This window comes from Macaca mulatta, chromosome 13 (assembly GCF_049350105.2).
Source record: "Macaca mulatta isolate MMU2019108-1 chromosome 13, T2T-MMU8v2.0, whole genome shotgun sequence".
NCBI classification, from domain to species: domain Eukaryota; kingdom Metazoa; phylum Chordata; class Mammalia; order Primates; family Cercopithecidae; genus Macaca; species Macaca mulatta.
In genome coordinates, this window is record NC_133418.1 from 21,093,665 (window position 1) to 21,109,398 (window position 15,734).

General features: G+C 40.0%; 1 protein-coding gene and 1 pseudogene across 2 annotated transcripts in view; both read left to right on the plus strand.

The window, feature by feature from the left end:
- LOC100427170 (acyl-CoA oxidase like) overlaps positions 1 to 4,637 on the plus strand; it is a 265,642-nt gene extending 261,005 nt beyond the window's left edge. The window contains exon 15 of the mRNA XM_077958995.1: positions 4,344 to 4,637. The gene's annotated coding sequence lies outside the window, so the exon portion shown is untranslated. The remainder of the gene's footprint in view (positions 1 to 4,343) is intronic.
- LOC100427278 (small ribosomal subunit protein uS2 pseudogene) lies at positions 2,160 to 3,206 on the plus strand (annotated as a pseudogene). The gene has a single exon (XR_013402634.1). The product of XR_013402634.1 is annotated as a small ribosomal subunit protein uS2 pseudogene (transcript).
- Positions 4,638 to 15,734: the final 11,097 nt, after the last annotated feature.

Consider the following 15,734-nt stretch of genomic DNA (forward strand, 5'->3'; position numbering starts at 1 on the left):
AACATGTAGTGAATAAAATTGGTTTTGAATTTCTTAGTTTTGATAGTCACCATTGTTATGTAAGAGATCACTTTTTTATTTTGTTTTTGGAGACAGAGTCTCACTCTGTCGCCCAGGCTGGAGTGCAGAGATGTGATCTCAGCTTACTGCAACCTCCATCTCCTGGGTTCAAGCGATTCTCCTGCTTCCTGAGTAACTGGGACTCTAAGCACGCACCACCATGCCTGGCTAATTTTTTAATGTTTTTAGTAGAGATGGGGTTTCACTATGTTGGCCAGGCTCTTAAACTCAGGTGATCCACCCACCTTGGCCTCCTAAAGTGCTGGGATTACAGGCGTGTGCCACTGCGCCTGGCCAAGAGATCACTTTTTAGGGGAATCTGGGTGATGGCTGGAGAGAATCATTCTGTGTGCTTTTAACTTTGCAACTTGTGTGAGCGTACAGTTATTTTTAAATAGAGTTAAAAATTATACACACATACACACACACACACACATCCTATATGGTATATTATAATATATTCAGGAACACCTCTATGAGGTGAAACAAGCATACTCAGTCTAGGTGGTGACTGATCTCTCTGCCTCTGCCTGGTAAGTTATAAAAGAAAGTTCTGGACCTAGAGACTGTAATGCCCAAATCCCATGGTAGCTGATAGCTTCAATCACTTAATCTTTCACCAAGGGGGCATCAACAGCAGAAAATAAACTCATTTTAAAAATCATGTTTCCTTATCTCATGACCTAGAAAAGGAGCAGAGATCCAAAGTGAGTAATCTGCTTTTGTGATGTTTGCCAGAACCAAATTTATCTCCCTTGTCTTTCTTAAGTTTAGCACCTGAACTTGATGATTGTATCATTCTAATTTTAATTCTGGTTAGAGTGAGTGAGTTCTACCCAATTTTAGTTGCTTAAATGGAAAAAGTGGAAATCGTGGCAGAAGTTAAAGGAGATTATCAAGGAATTGGACGTATTGGATGAGATAGGGAGAACAGGAAGGGAATGTACTTAGTCATTCACTCTTTCAATGGTGAGTCCTCACCTCTGGGCTCTGTACAATACGTTGTCTGATGACACAAGGATGGACACACTGTGACCCGCTGGCACTAGCTTTCCAGGTTGTAGGAAGACAGCAAGGCAGTAAACAAGTTGTGGTCTGCAGCACCAGGTAGCCATAAATGCTATGGAGAAAAATAGAGCAATAGGGAAAGCTGTGGGGGTGGCAGTCAGAGAAAGCAATTTGTTCATACTTGGAATGACGTTGCTTCTGCAGCAAGAGTAAGATAGAGTTACAGCCATCATAAATTTTATAGATTAGCAAAAACAAAGTTAAATCTTAATCCTGGTATTGCGTTAGTGAAATGGAACTGGATTGCTATATCACTTTAATTTTAATTCTAGTTAAAGTCAGTTTATTTTCCCCACTTTTCCAGATCCTGGCAGGGTTTGATTCTCACACTTATTTTATATAGCAGCAGCCATAAAAATGTACATGTTCTTTGACCCGTAATGCAGTGATTCTCAGTCTCACTGGACCTAATGCCCTCTTTTTGACAATAAATATTTTGTAACACTCCCTTTACTATCCTGAATGAAATCATGGATCACATAACCTATCTAGAGACATAATTGCAAGAATTCAAGACACTACTTAAGGAAACCAAAGGAAAGTTATTTATATTATAATAAAGTAAACATGAACACAGCAAGATATACAATGCCTGCATCTATACTCAGAATTACTGTGTCAGCCTCGAAAGCAGATGCCCAGACTTATGGACCAGTCATACCTGGGAGCATTGCAGGTTGCCATGGCGATGGGAAAGGAGAGAAGGCTGTGTCACTTGTGCGCTGGCCTAAAGCACCTCTAATTTCAAGGGAACAGGGGAATTTAATTCTTCCATAGGCCTGGGACTTGGAAAACCTGAAAGCTTTGGTGTAACTAAGTTCAGGGCTCTTAACTGCCTGTGTGTATTTGACCACATGGCATTTGACCGGACACGGGGTATGGCACAGTCCTCTGTTGGTTGAGATGATCCCATGCATTTCACACCTGGCTCTGCCCACCAATGCCAATAAAGCTCCCCCAGGCAAAAATGCTTTGAAAGTTTTCAGCATCCCTCTTATTGGCAGAGTGACCCTCTTGAAGAACCTCTGTATCTTTTCCGCGCTACCTACAGAGGGATCCATACGGCGTTGTTCTGGATTCCCGTCGTAACTTAAAGGGAAACTTTTACAATGTCCGGAGCCTTGATGTCCTGCAAATGAAGGAGGAGGATGTCCTTAAGTTCCTTGCAGCAGAAACCCACTTAGGTGGCACCAGTCTTGACTTCCAGATGGAACAGTACATCTATAAAAGGAAAAGTGATGGCATGTACATCATAAATCTGAAGAGGACCTGGGAGAAGCTTCTGCTGGTGGTTCGTGCCATTGTTGCCGTTGAAAACCCTGCTGACGTCAGTGTTATGTCCTCCAGGAATACTGACCAGAGGGCTGTACTGAAGTTTGCTGCTGCCACTGGAGCCACTCCAGTTGCTGGCCGCTTCACTCCTAGAACCTTCACTAACCAGATCCAGGCAGCCTTCAGGGAGCCACAGCTTCTTATGGTTACTGACCCCAGGGCTGACCACCAGCCTCTCATGGAGGCATCTTGTGTTAACCTACCTACCATTGCTCTGTGTCACACAGATTCTCCTCTGCGCTATGTGGACATTGCCGTCCCATGCAACAGCAGGGGAGCTCACTCAGTGGGTTTGATGTGGTGGATGCTGGCTCGGGAAGTTCTGCGCATGTGTGGCACCAATTCCCGTGAACGCCCGTGGAAGGTCATGCCTGATCTCTACTTCTACAGAGATCCTGAAGAGATAGAAAAAGAAGAGCAGGCTGCTGCTGAAAAGGCAGTGACCAAGGAGGAATTTCAGGGTGAATGGACTGCTCCAGCTCCTGAGTTCACTGCTACTCAGCCTGAGGTTGCAGACTGGTGTGAAGATGTGAAGGTGCCCTCTGTGCCTATTCAGAAGTTTACTACTGAAGACTGGAGTGCTCAGCCTGCCACGGAAGACTGGTCTGCAGCTCCCACTGCTCAGGCCACTGAATGGGTACGAGCAACCACTGAATGGTCTTAAGCGGTTCTTGCACGGGCTCTTAAGCAACATGGAAAAATGGTTGATGGAAAATAAACAACAGTTTCTTAAAAAAAAAAAAAAAGAACCTCTGTATCAATCAAGTTCATGGGGAATTATTCACAGGTAATAATACAAAATATGACTATGCTATTTGTCGGCTTATATTGCTATCAAGGTTATTATGACAGCATAAAACTGGAAACAACCTAAGTATCCAACCAAATGGAAATGTTTAGTTAGCTATGATTTATCAAAACAAAATGATATGGTCAGTAAATAAATAGAATTCTACACAACAGTGCAAACCAAAAATGTCATTTGTGATATACTGTTGATTGAAAGCATGCATAACATTTTATATAATCTATATAAAAACATGCATGCATATAAAGAAAAGAAGAAATATTGTGAAATTGATAATTGAAAGAGAATGAATCAGCTATGTATTGATTTGTAACAAACCACCCCAAAATGTAGTGCTTTGAGACACCAATGTGTTAGCTCATGATTCTGTAGGTCAACAGTTTGGGCTAAGCTCACACGATGTGGTTTTTCTGCTGTCCTGCTGGTCTTCCCTGGGCTCACTCATGCTGTGGGAGCAGCATGTCGGGGCTGAGTGGGAGCATGCTGGTCCAAGGTGGCCTCATTCACATGTCTAGTGGTTGTTGCTGACCATCAGCTGAGTTTCTGCAGCGGGCTAGCCATGGACATCTTCTTTGAACCACCACAGAAGAGCATGCAGTATTTTAGGCCCCAATTATAACTTTAAAGCTGCTGCAGTAGAAGATTGATAGAGGGTAGACATTGTTTTATTTGTGCATTTCAATACTATTCCCCAAAGGTCTAACTGACCAGAGAATGTCAGGGGTGAAAAAGAGAATGGACCAGCCATCTGGTCCACGGAAGACAAGTGGGTTTTACCAAAGTGTCAGCTAAAACAGTTGGTCCCAGGACCAGTGTTAGAGACTGATACAGGCAAGAAGAGAGAGCAAGCAGTAAGCAGTTAGTGAAGTCGGCCACAGGGGAGGATGGGGGATGGTGTGATAAATGCCCCACATTGGCCTTGGGAAAGTAGAGGCCATTTTAAGAATCAGGTCTTGTATTTGATTCCTTCCAAGGAGTTTGCTAAGTGACGAATAGATCTTATTGGGTTGCAGTATTAAAGATACTGTCTTTTTTTACACTGCTGAGACTGATGAGTGATAAACTCTCTGCGCAGGTTGTGGGGCAGGAACTGCTGGCCCAATACACCAAACAGTATGAAGAAAAACCACTCTTTGGTCTGCTCCAAAACTGGGCTGAATCTGTGGGGGACAAGCTGAGAACAAGGTACGTATTACTGAGACCATCGTCATCATCTGTCTTCAGTGGCTTATCATGAAGCCTGCATTAATAGAGCCTTGGCATAACTGACTCTCACTTGAGATTTTTAGTGTTTGCTATACGCAAGAAATCTGTGAATATGTGAAATTAATGCTTGTACACTCACTACCAACTTAAAAACTAAAACATTGCTCATTCTGTTCTTTCTCCTTGAGTTCCTTTTTTATTTCATGTTCACTGTTCCAAGCAGTCTACAGGATTTAATCCTAAAAACCCTATGAGTTTTTATTTCCATTTGGCAAGTTTCCAAATGGTAAGTTCTTATTTCCATTTCACAGATGAAGAAACCGAGACACAGAGGTTAAGTCCCTTGCTTACCATTTCCAAATGGTAAGTTCTTATTTCCATTTCACGGATGAGGAAACTGAGGCACAGAGGTTAAGTACCTTGCTCAAGATTACATGGCTAGTGAGTGGCAGAGATGAGATTTGAACCCAGACAGTCTGGCTTCAACATCCGTGCTTTTGGTTGTTTGTATTGATCTTTCAGTATTGTCCGTTAGCTTTATAAATAAAACAATATATATAGTATTTTGTAACTTTGTTTTCACTCAGTATTTTGTTTCTCTGAATCATTCACATCGTTATGTATAGCTGCAGAACTCCTCTTCACAATATTCTGTAATTTTCCATCCTGTGTGTATGCCACACTGTACTTGTCCATTCTAATCTCTGGTATCTTGGACATTTGGGTCATGTATGGTTTTTTGGTATTTTGCATGATGCTGTTATGAAAAACCCTGTACATGTTTTCTGGGGGATGTGCACCAGAGTTTTTATAGGGCTTTCAAACGTAGTTAACATTACTTAGAGTAAGAAATACACTTTAAATCACCATGGACACCCATATATCCATAGGACCTCCATTTCAGAAGCAACTGAAGCAAACAGTTCATGGAGCAGTGGCTACCTCCCTATTTATTACTAATGATGCTCTCTGATATTTTTACATTTTATTTTTAAAGAAAACTGATCTTAGAAGAATATTGATTTCAGCCAGACATGGTGACTCATGCCTGTGATCCTAGCACTTTGGGAGGCCAGGACAGAAGGACTGCTCAAGCCCAGGAGTTCGAGACCAGCCTGGGCAATATAGTGAGACCCCCTGTCTCTACAAAATTAATACAAAAATTAGCAAGGCATGGTGGCACATGACTGTGGTCCCAGCTGCTCAGGAGGCTGAGGCAGGAGGATCACTTGAGCCTGGGAGGCAGAGGTTGAAGTGAGCCGAGATCATGCCACTGTACTCCAGCCTGGGCAACAGAGTGAGACCTTGCCTAAAAAAAATAAAATAAAATAAAAATAAAAATAAAAAAGGCCGGGTGCAGTGGCTCATGCCTGTGAGGCACTTTGGGAGGCTGAGGCAGGTGGATCACAAGGTCAGGAGATGGAGACCATCCTGGCTAACACAGTGAAACCCCGTCTCTACAAAAAAATTAGCCGGGCGTGGTGGTGGGCGCCTGTAGTTCCAGCTACTCGGGAGACTGAGGCAGGAGGATGGCGTGAACCCAGGAGGCAGAGCTTGCAGTGAGCTGAGATGCGCCAGTGCACTCCAGCCTGGATGACAGGGCGAGACTCTGTCTCAAAAAGAAAAAAAAAAATACCCCAACCCTTAAACGGATTTTATGACCTATTAGTTATATGCAATCTGTTGTTTGAAAAACATTCCCTTATGATATATATTACCTAGGAATGGAATTGCTGTGTTATGGAGTAATGTTCAACTTTACTAGATAGTGACAAATTATTTTTCAAGGTGGTTGTTTAAATTTACACCCCCATTAGCAGCATGTATCTTGTGGGGCCTTATTGTGTTCTCACCAACACTTGGTACTATCAGACTTCTTAATTTTTGTCAATACAATATAAGAAATGATCTCTCACCCTGACTTTAAACTGAATTTTTACGATTACTGTTAAGGATGAGCATGATTTCACATGTCTGTTTGCCATTTGTATTTGTTCCTATGTGAAATGCCTGTTCATGTTTTTTTGCCTATTTTTAGTGTGTGTGTGTATGTGTGTGTGTGTGTATGTGTGTGTGTGTCTTGTTCTTATTGATTTTTAAGGGCTCTTTATCCTTTGTTGTTATAAATGCTATAATTATCTTTTCTATGTTTGTGGCTTGTCTTATGTTTTCTTTATGGTATCTTTTGATTGAGACAAATTCATTAATTACAGTTGAACTTACCAGTCTTTTCTTTTTATCCAACACTTTCTGCATCATCTATTCTGAAGTCATGAAATCTATATCTTTAAAAGTTTGAAAGTTTCACTTTTTACATTTAATTATTGAATCCATACACATTCTTATGTATGGTTTGAGGAAGGGATCTAATTTTACTTTTCTCCTTCAGGGACAGTCAGTTGTTCCAGCAACATTTACTGAATTGGACATTCTTTCTTAGTAACCTGCAAGGTCTCTTCGGCATTTATTAAATCTCCGTCTATTTGGGAGTTTGTTTTTGGGCTATTTTGTTCCTAGTCTCTTTGTATATTTTTGATCCAACAATACACTGTTGTAATTACTCTGGCGTTATAATAAAATATTACTATAGTATTATATTATTATATCAGAAATGTAATTCAGAATTGTGTTGGCTGTTCAGGATCTTTGGCTATTTCATGTAAGTTTTGTAATCAGTTTGTCAAGTTTCTTAGAAATAAAACACAGGATGAATATTGTAGGATTGTACTTACATGACATACCTAGAGTAGTCAAATTTGTGGAGATAGAAAGTAGAATATTGGTTCCCAGGGGCTAAGAACAGGAGAGAATGGGCAGTTATTGTTTCATAGGTACAGAGTTTCAGTTTGGGAAGATGAAAACGTTGTGGAGATGAATAGTGGTAATGGTTGTACAACAGTGTGAATGTACTTAATACCACTGAGCTGTACACTTTAAAGTAGATAAAATGGGCCAGGTGCAGTGGCTCATGCATGTAATCTCAGCACTTTGGGAGGCTGAGACAGGTGGATCACCTGAGGTCAGGAGTTTGAGACCAGCCTGGGCAACATGCTGAAACCCCGTCTCTTCTAAAAACATAAAATTAGCCAGGCGTGGTGGTGCATGCCTGTACTCCCAGCTACTTGGGAGATTAAGGCAGGAGAATTGCTTGAACCCAGAAGGTGGAGGTCACAGTCAGCCGAGATCGCACCATTGCACTCCAGGCTGGGCAACAAGAGCAAAACTTCATCTCAAAAAAAAAAAGTAAATAAAGTTAAAATGGTAAATGTTTTGTTATTTGTATTTTACCACAGGCCTGAAAACCTGCTGAAAGTTGCTTTGAAAGTATATTAAATCTATAGATTTGCAGAAAATTTGACATATTTATAAAGCAGGTCTTCCTCTCAAAGATTTTCATCTTCAAAGTGTCCTCCAGGGTTGTATAATTTTTTCCATACATAGTATATCCTTTCATAGATTTATTACTAGTTACTCCGTAATTTTGTTGCTAAAAGAATATTTTTAAATTATGATTTTTATAGTTAATGGTTTATTATACATGCAGTTGGGTTTTGTGTATAAATTTGACTGTAAAGAAATTTCTTTTTTTTTTTAATTTATTTATTTTTTATTATTATTATACTTTAAGTTCTAGGGTACATGTGCATAACGTGCAGGTTTGTTACATATGTATACTTGTGCCATGTTGGTGTGCTGCACCCATCAACTTGTCAGCACCCCTCAACTCGTCATTTACATCAGGTATAACTCCCAATGCAATCCCTCCCCCCTCCCCCCTCCCCATGATAGGCCCCGGTGTGTGATGTTCTTTTAAATATGTCTGTAGATTCTTTGGAGGTTTTTTCCATAGATAATCATTTGCAAATTATAAATTTTTATTTCTTCCTTTCCAATTATTATTTCTTTTGTTCTTTTCATGTCTCACAGCAAGAGCTAGGACCGCCAACACAATTTGAATAGAAGCCATCTTACAGGGTGTTCTTTTGCATTATTGCTGATTTTATTTATTATGTTAGAGACAGGGTCTTATTCTGTCTTCCAGGCTGGAGTGCTGAAGTTTCTGATAGACATACTTTACTTCCTAAAGAAGCTTATACATTTTAAATGTATTTTTGTCATTACCAGATTAATGTTATCAAATGATATTTTTCTGCATCTGTTGAAATGATCATATATTTCTTCTTTATTTTGTTAGTTTGATGAACAACTTTTGCGTTAAACTACCTTGCATGCTGAAGAAATGCTCAATTTTGTTATGCTGTATTATCATATTTATATTTTCCTGGAATTGGCTTGTTAGTATTTTTTAGGAGTAGGAGATTGTATATTTATAGTTTTCCATTCTTGTACATTCCTGATTTAGATTTATGTCAAAGTTTTACAGCTCTCATAGAGTTATTTTGGGGGGAGTGATTTCTTATTCTGTGAAAGAATTTGATAATTCATCAAATTTGAAAATAATCTGGGCTTAGCGAGTACTTTAAACTATTTAATTAGCTTAATTGTTTAAAGACTAGGCTTTTCTTTTCATGTCAGTTTGAGTAAATTATATTTTTCTAGGAATTTATTCATTTGGTTTTGATTTTATTGGTGTAAGTTTTTTTGTGTACTATTCTATCATTATCTTTTTAACTTCTGCTGGATCTGTAGTTGTGTCTCATTTGTCATTCCTAAAATGATTTCTTGTGCCTTCTCCTTTCTTTGTTGTTGTTGCTCAGTCTCATCAGCAACTGGTTTATTGTTATTTTGCAAACAACTAACTTTTCCGTTTGATCCTTTCTGTTGTACCTTTGTTTTCTATTTCATTGATTTATGGTCATGAATGTATTGTCTCCTATATTATACTTTTAGAGAGCTTCTTATGCTTTTTTGTTTTGTGTATTTTTAATTTTTTTTTTTTTTTTGGAATGAAATTATTGGTCCCTGAAACCTGAAAGTAGTGAACTAGTTTCTAAGGAAACTATTCATTAAAGAATATAATCTCACAATCCTGATTAAACACATGGAGAACACAGTAAATGATGGTCTGGGATTTTTTATACCATTGGGATGAAGTGCAATTGAGAAATCTGTAATCTGTCTTTTTTTTTTCTTTTTTTATTGCTGCTCAGGACCCTGTTTATTCAAACTGTGGTCCATCTTAAAGCTTGAAAACACGAGCTCCTACACGTTAGGAGTGTTTCACTGGAGTCTCTCTTAGTTTTAATGTCTCCGTTTGTCTTCATATTCTAGAGTTAGTGGGTCTTCCTAATATTTCTAGCTCTTGAGTAGGAAGTTTATAGTATGGATAGCTTTTTCCTCCAATGTATTAGTTTGAAAATTGTCCAACATATTAAGGGGTTGAAAGAAAAGTACAACTCCCCACCAGAATCAGTTCCATCCTTGCAGGAAACTTGTTCCCCAACTGGCCACAAATCATCTGCCCTTTCATTTCTTTTTCAGATAGTAGAGCAGGACTTGTTTCCATCATTTTGGAAGTATGACATGCTGTCACCCATATGCAAATCTATATCCCTAGCACATTTTCCAGGACAGAGTTGAGATGTGCCAAAGGCAGTATTCCAATTGTAAATATTTGGAAAGTTCCAGTCCATTTATTTTTGTCTCAGTTATTAACCTCCAAAACAGTATACATCTCTCTCCCACACATCTAGGTTTTACTGATTCAGTCTCTGTGTTTATCCACTTAAATCCCAAAACTTTACTTACTCCAACTTTTATATGAAGGAAAGCCTTTGTCATCAACATGTTTTCAGCACTCACTGGTACTCGGCACTTCTCTATGCATTGGTGATCAGCAGTTACTAGGGGCTCTGCCTTCATGGAGTCTGCACTCCGAGAGCAGTAGGATGGAGGCATAGTGACAGCCCTGAGAAAAGCACTCTTGAGAAGGTGGGGACCTGAGGAAAGATGGGCTGAGAACTTCCTGGCACCCTCACATCCCTCCAGTGTGCACCCATTTGTCTGCACAGTGACTACCCCTCATTTCGGCCTGGGAGGAGTCAGTCATGGTACTGCAAAGCCTCCATGGGACCAGGTAAAGCAGATGGAGCATGGCAGGGAGAGGAGCCCCCGGAAGGAAGTGACTCTGAGAGGGGATTGTACCTGGCTCTACAGACAGCCCCATTCAGCCCTAGCTTGTCCCTGCAAGGGCTGCCTCTCTCCCTCCTGCATGGAAGCCTGCCACTGGGGCCCTTCCCGCTCTCATCAGCCTGTGGACCTTTAGGAGGTAGTAGCAGGTGTCCAGGAAAGTCAAGCTTTTGCCTTGCACCCAACATGTTTTTCTACATTGTGCTGTAAAATTTACAAATATTCACCAAAGTTGAAATAATTTTACAGGAAGCACTTATGTACACACCATGGAGATTCTATTAACCTATTACTGTACCTGCCATATCACTATCATATCTGTGGATCTATGTATGGAACTGACCCATCCATGTACCTTCTCTTTTTGATCCATTTCAAAGTAAACTGTAGACATCAGCATATTTCTAAATAATTTAGCATGAGCCTTATTAACTAGAGTTACATATTCAGTTATAGTTCTTATGTAGTTTACATACAATAAAATGCACAAATCTTAAGTGTACATTCACTGAGTTTTGACAAACACATAAACCTATGTAACCAAACTCTTATTAAGATATAGATCATCACTCCAGAAAGTTCTTTCATGCCCCTTCTTGGTTAATCTTACTACCCAGGTACAGCCACTCTTCTGATATTTTCCCACCACAGATTAATCTTTCTGTGCTAAAACTTCACGTAAATGGAACCAGGCAGTATGTACTCTTTTGTAGCTGCCTCGTGAACTTGACATAATGTTTTTTGACATTCACCCATGTTGTTGTGTGTATTAGTTTGTTTCTTTTCATTATTGTAGTATTTTACTTTATGGATATAGTAGAATCATTCTCTTATGGATGAATAGACACTTGGGATGTTTGCAGTTTTTTACTGCTGTGAGTAGAACTGCTATGAGCATTCTTATATAAACTTTTTTGTGAATGTATGTTTTTATTTCTTAGGCAAATAGTAGGAGTGAAACTGCTAGAACATAGGGTATGTGTTCATTTAGTTTTATTAGGAACTGTGACAACATTTTGCAAAGAGATTTCACCATTTTACACTCAGCAAGCATGAGAGCTCTGGTTTCTCCAGATCCTCGGCAACACTTGATGTCAGTGTACTTAATTGTAGTCATTCTGGTGGATGTATAATGCTACCTCACCATGGTTTCTGTTTGCGTTTCCCTGATGTCTAATGATACATATTTTAATTTAATTTAAACTTTATTTAACGATAGAGTCATTTGGATCTTGTAAAATACGCAGTTACAAGGAGGTTGCCTTTAGCAATGTTCCTGTTTTTTAAAGAGAGTCTGCACACTCTTTTGCACTGGGCAGGCTCCTAGACCTACATGATATGCGACTCACATGACTCAGCGAGTGGGTGAGATCCCCTTCCTGCAGCACATGCAGTTCACAACCTCAGGTAGACAAACATGTTCTACAGTCCGCATTCCAGGAAGGCCAGTTTCCAACAACAGCCCCTGGAATGACTAAAACATACTTTTCAATAATATATGAAAGCCCTTCACATCTTTCATTAAGTAGACTGAGGCAGAAACCCAACCTTCTTAAAGCCCAGATTCAGAATAAACATTGACATCATTTAAATGTCCTGGTAATTGGCATGTAAATACCTCCCTCTTCCCTGTTTAAATGGAGGGCGATTATTAATTCAGCACTTGGCATCTCAAAAGCACTGCATCAATTGCTTCTTAACGTTCCTCTCGTGCCTTCTGATTAAGCAACAACAGCCACTTGGGTTTTTTATTTTTAGTTAATATGAATTTAAGTTATTTGGGTCTTATAATAACTTACTTCCTCAGGAAGTGGGGAAAGGGGAGGGCAAGAGGTGGCTGCGCTATGGGAAACTCTAAGTGTGAATTAAGCCTTCCCCTGTTTGTCTAGGTTATCTATAGGTTCATGGTGGGGCCATAAAATTGGCATGAAATACAGAGTTTCATGATGAAAAGCTCACAGGCTTTTAATTGTGAACTTGGTTGTTTTGAGTCTGTGCTTAACGTCTCTTAACTCCTGTGTGCCTCAGTTTCCTTATTTGCCAAGTGGGAAAGATGGGAATTGCTGCCTGCTGAGGAATGCCACTATGTCTGTAGCACACCCTCCCCTGTGCTTGCACACAGCCCTCTCACTTCCCTCCGGGGTGCCTCTTGCTTTAAACACTGATGTTCCCCAACAAAACCTGAGCTCGACTGCCTGTGTGACCTCGAGCAAGTTACCAAATCTTGCTGAGCCTCAGTTTCCTGAACTTTTCACTGGATAATTATCATATTCTAGAATTATTGAGAAAATTGAATAATTCACAGCAAATAATGAGCACAATTCCTGATGTATATTTAATAAATATTATTAATTGATAAATATTTTGTAACATATATTTGATTATTAGTATCCAATTATAATAATTATAGTAAGTGCCCAGCAGCGGTTATTATTATAAACTCACTTCACAGAGCTGTATAGTGGTTATTATTATAAACTCACTTGACAGAATTGTATAATGGGAGCCAGGCACGGTGGCTCGTGCTTGTAATTCCAGCACTTTGGGAGGCTGAGGTGGGCAGATCACTTGAGGTCAGCAGTTCAAGACTAGCCTGGCCAACATGGTGAAACCCTGTCTCTACTAAAAATACAAAAATTAGCCAGGCACAGTGGCACGTGCCTGTGGTCCCCACTAGTCAGGAAGCTGAGGCATGAGAGTCACTTGAACCCAGGAGGTGGAGGTTGCAGTCAGCCGAGATCATGCCACTGCACTCCAGCCTGGGAAACAGAGTGAGACTCTGTCTCAAAAAAAAAAAAAAAAAAAAAGATTGTATAATGGTTGAGTCATACATGAATTGTATAATGGTTGATTATACTTGACAGAAATCATATTGCTATTAAGAAAGACTATACAAAATATTGAACACTATAACACAATAGTAAGTGGAAAAATTAGGAAACCAAATCATCTCTATACCACAAGGACAACCACCTAGAATAAACTAGAGCTAAGATTACTGAAAAGAATTATGAATAGTCAATGAGAGATGGGATGGGGAGATTATGTATACTGACACTATTTTCTGCAGGAAAAAAAACGTTTTTAAAAACAAACCCACTCTATTTCTTTCAAATGAAATTCTCTGGTGAGACCAACATAATGATGGTCACTGTGATTTTCTTTCAGTTTCCTGGCATTTAACATGGACACAGTTGATGATCTTGCCTTTCTGTTGAAAGCAGTGAAAATTCAGGCCGGGCGCGGTGGCTCAAGCCTGTAATCCCAGCACTTTGGGAGGCCGAGGCGGGTGGATCACGAGGTCAGGAGATCGAGACTATCCTGGCTAACATGGTGAAACCCCGTCTCTACTAAAAATACAAAAAACTAGCCGGGCGTGGTGGCGGGCGCCTGTAGTCTCAGCTACTTGGGAGGCTGAGGCGGGAGAATGGCGTGAACCCGGGAGGCGGAGCTTGCAGTGAGCCGAGATCACGCCACTGCACTCCAGCCTGGGAGACAGAGCGAGACTCCGTCTCAAAAAAAAAAAATTTAAAAAAAAAAAAAAAAAAAAGAAAATTCGTGAAAGGGTTCTTCAGTGGGGTTTGGTGACCAGAATTTATTATAAGGTAAAGATACATGGTGTTATACTTTTCCTTTTGACATGTGTTTAAGGGATATCCTTGCTGGTGAACTATCTGTTAAGTTTAGTAGAGGATGAGTCAGCTTAATGACAAGCTTCTGGAAGCAGCTAGAGTTCCTACAGGCCATTTTGCATGACACCATTGCTTGCTCTAGAGGCCAGGATGCTTCTGTTTAACCCCCTTTATGTCATCTTGTAGAATTCCACCTGCAAGCACCATGTGGCTGCCATGGGAGTTGATGAGTGGTATAATTTTTAGCCTTTATCGAAATTGAAAAATCATTGTTTTATATGTATAAAGAGTACATTGTTCTCAAAGACAGGGAGGGGAACTGCATCAGGCATATGTAAAAATTAACATTGGGTTAGTCTAAGATGCATTCTATCTCCTATTAAAATACCCACGAAGCTCTGCAAAAGCATAAAATCTTGTGCCAGCATTAATAGAAATCTAGAGGAAATTTTCACCAAGTACAGTGCCAGTGGGATTAGTTTGAGGGATCACTGTCCACCCTAGTAATATCTGTTTCATCTTCTGATCTAGCGCAGAATAGCCAATGGAACCCCAGGAGAAGGCTTTACTGCTTCCACTCTATGTCCAGGCCAGGGGCTCAGGGCTGCCATAACCAGAGTTCAGGTTGCTTCTCTCCTTCTGCATGGGAATTAGGTTCCAAGAGGGCCAGAATTGGGTTCCTGCAATTCTCCCCATCCAGTTCACCCCTTTTTATATAAATTTCAAGGTCATGTCTCCTAGTACAACACAACAGAGGTAGAAGGGAAGAGGATGGATGGTACATGGGAATGGGTATTCTCTTAGGAAGTGCTTTGGAAACAGAAGTGCCCTGGAAGCAGAAAGCGGCCAAGATCCACCCTCGTGGAACAGAGCCACACTGGATGAGAACCTGCCAGAAGCCAGGCTAGGAATTGTGTAAATCAATTTCTCCCCCAGGCATAGATCTGAGGTGAGGCTCTGCCACACCCCACGAATGCATTCAGGTGGGTTTAAATCACTCCACATGTCCTCCACATATGTGGCTCCATATGGAGCCAGCTGAAATAAGAGATGGATATATCCAAAAATGCTGCAGTTGCAGCGAAGAGCGGAATGAACAAGGGAGAAAATGCGATCTGTGAACTGTTTTCGAAGACTATATAAGAAAAGGCTAAAGACAAAATGGTAAGGGAAGAAAATAGAAGCAGAGTGAAATGGTAGAAGTCTAACCTATGGATAACAAATATTCTTGGAAGTGCTGGAACAAAAGGAGCAGAAATAATCATCACAAACATAATAGAAAAATAATTTCCTTCGTGTAAAAAAAATCCTATGCTAATGGAAAAAAAAAGACTTATACTTGGACATAGATGAAAAATCTAGAATGAAGAGAACAGAATGTGAGCAACAAGACAGAAAATAATAGTTTACTCAAAAACAGAAAAAAATTAGGCTAGCTGCTGTCATTCACTAGCTCCAAATGGAGTAATAAGCACTCTTCTAAAGAGGAAACTTCATGATCTAAGCATAATATTCCAAGCCAAATTTAATCCCTGAGT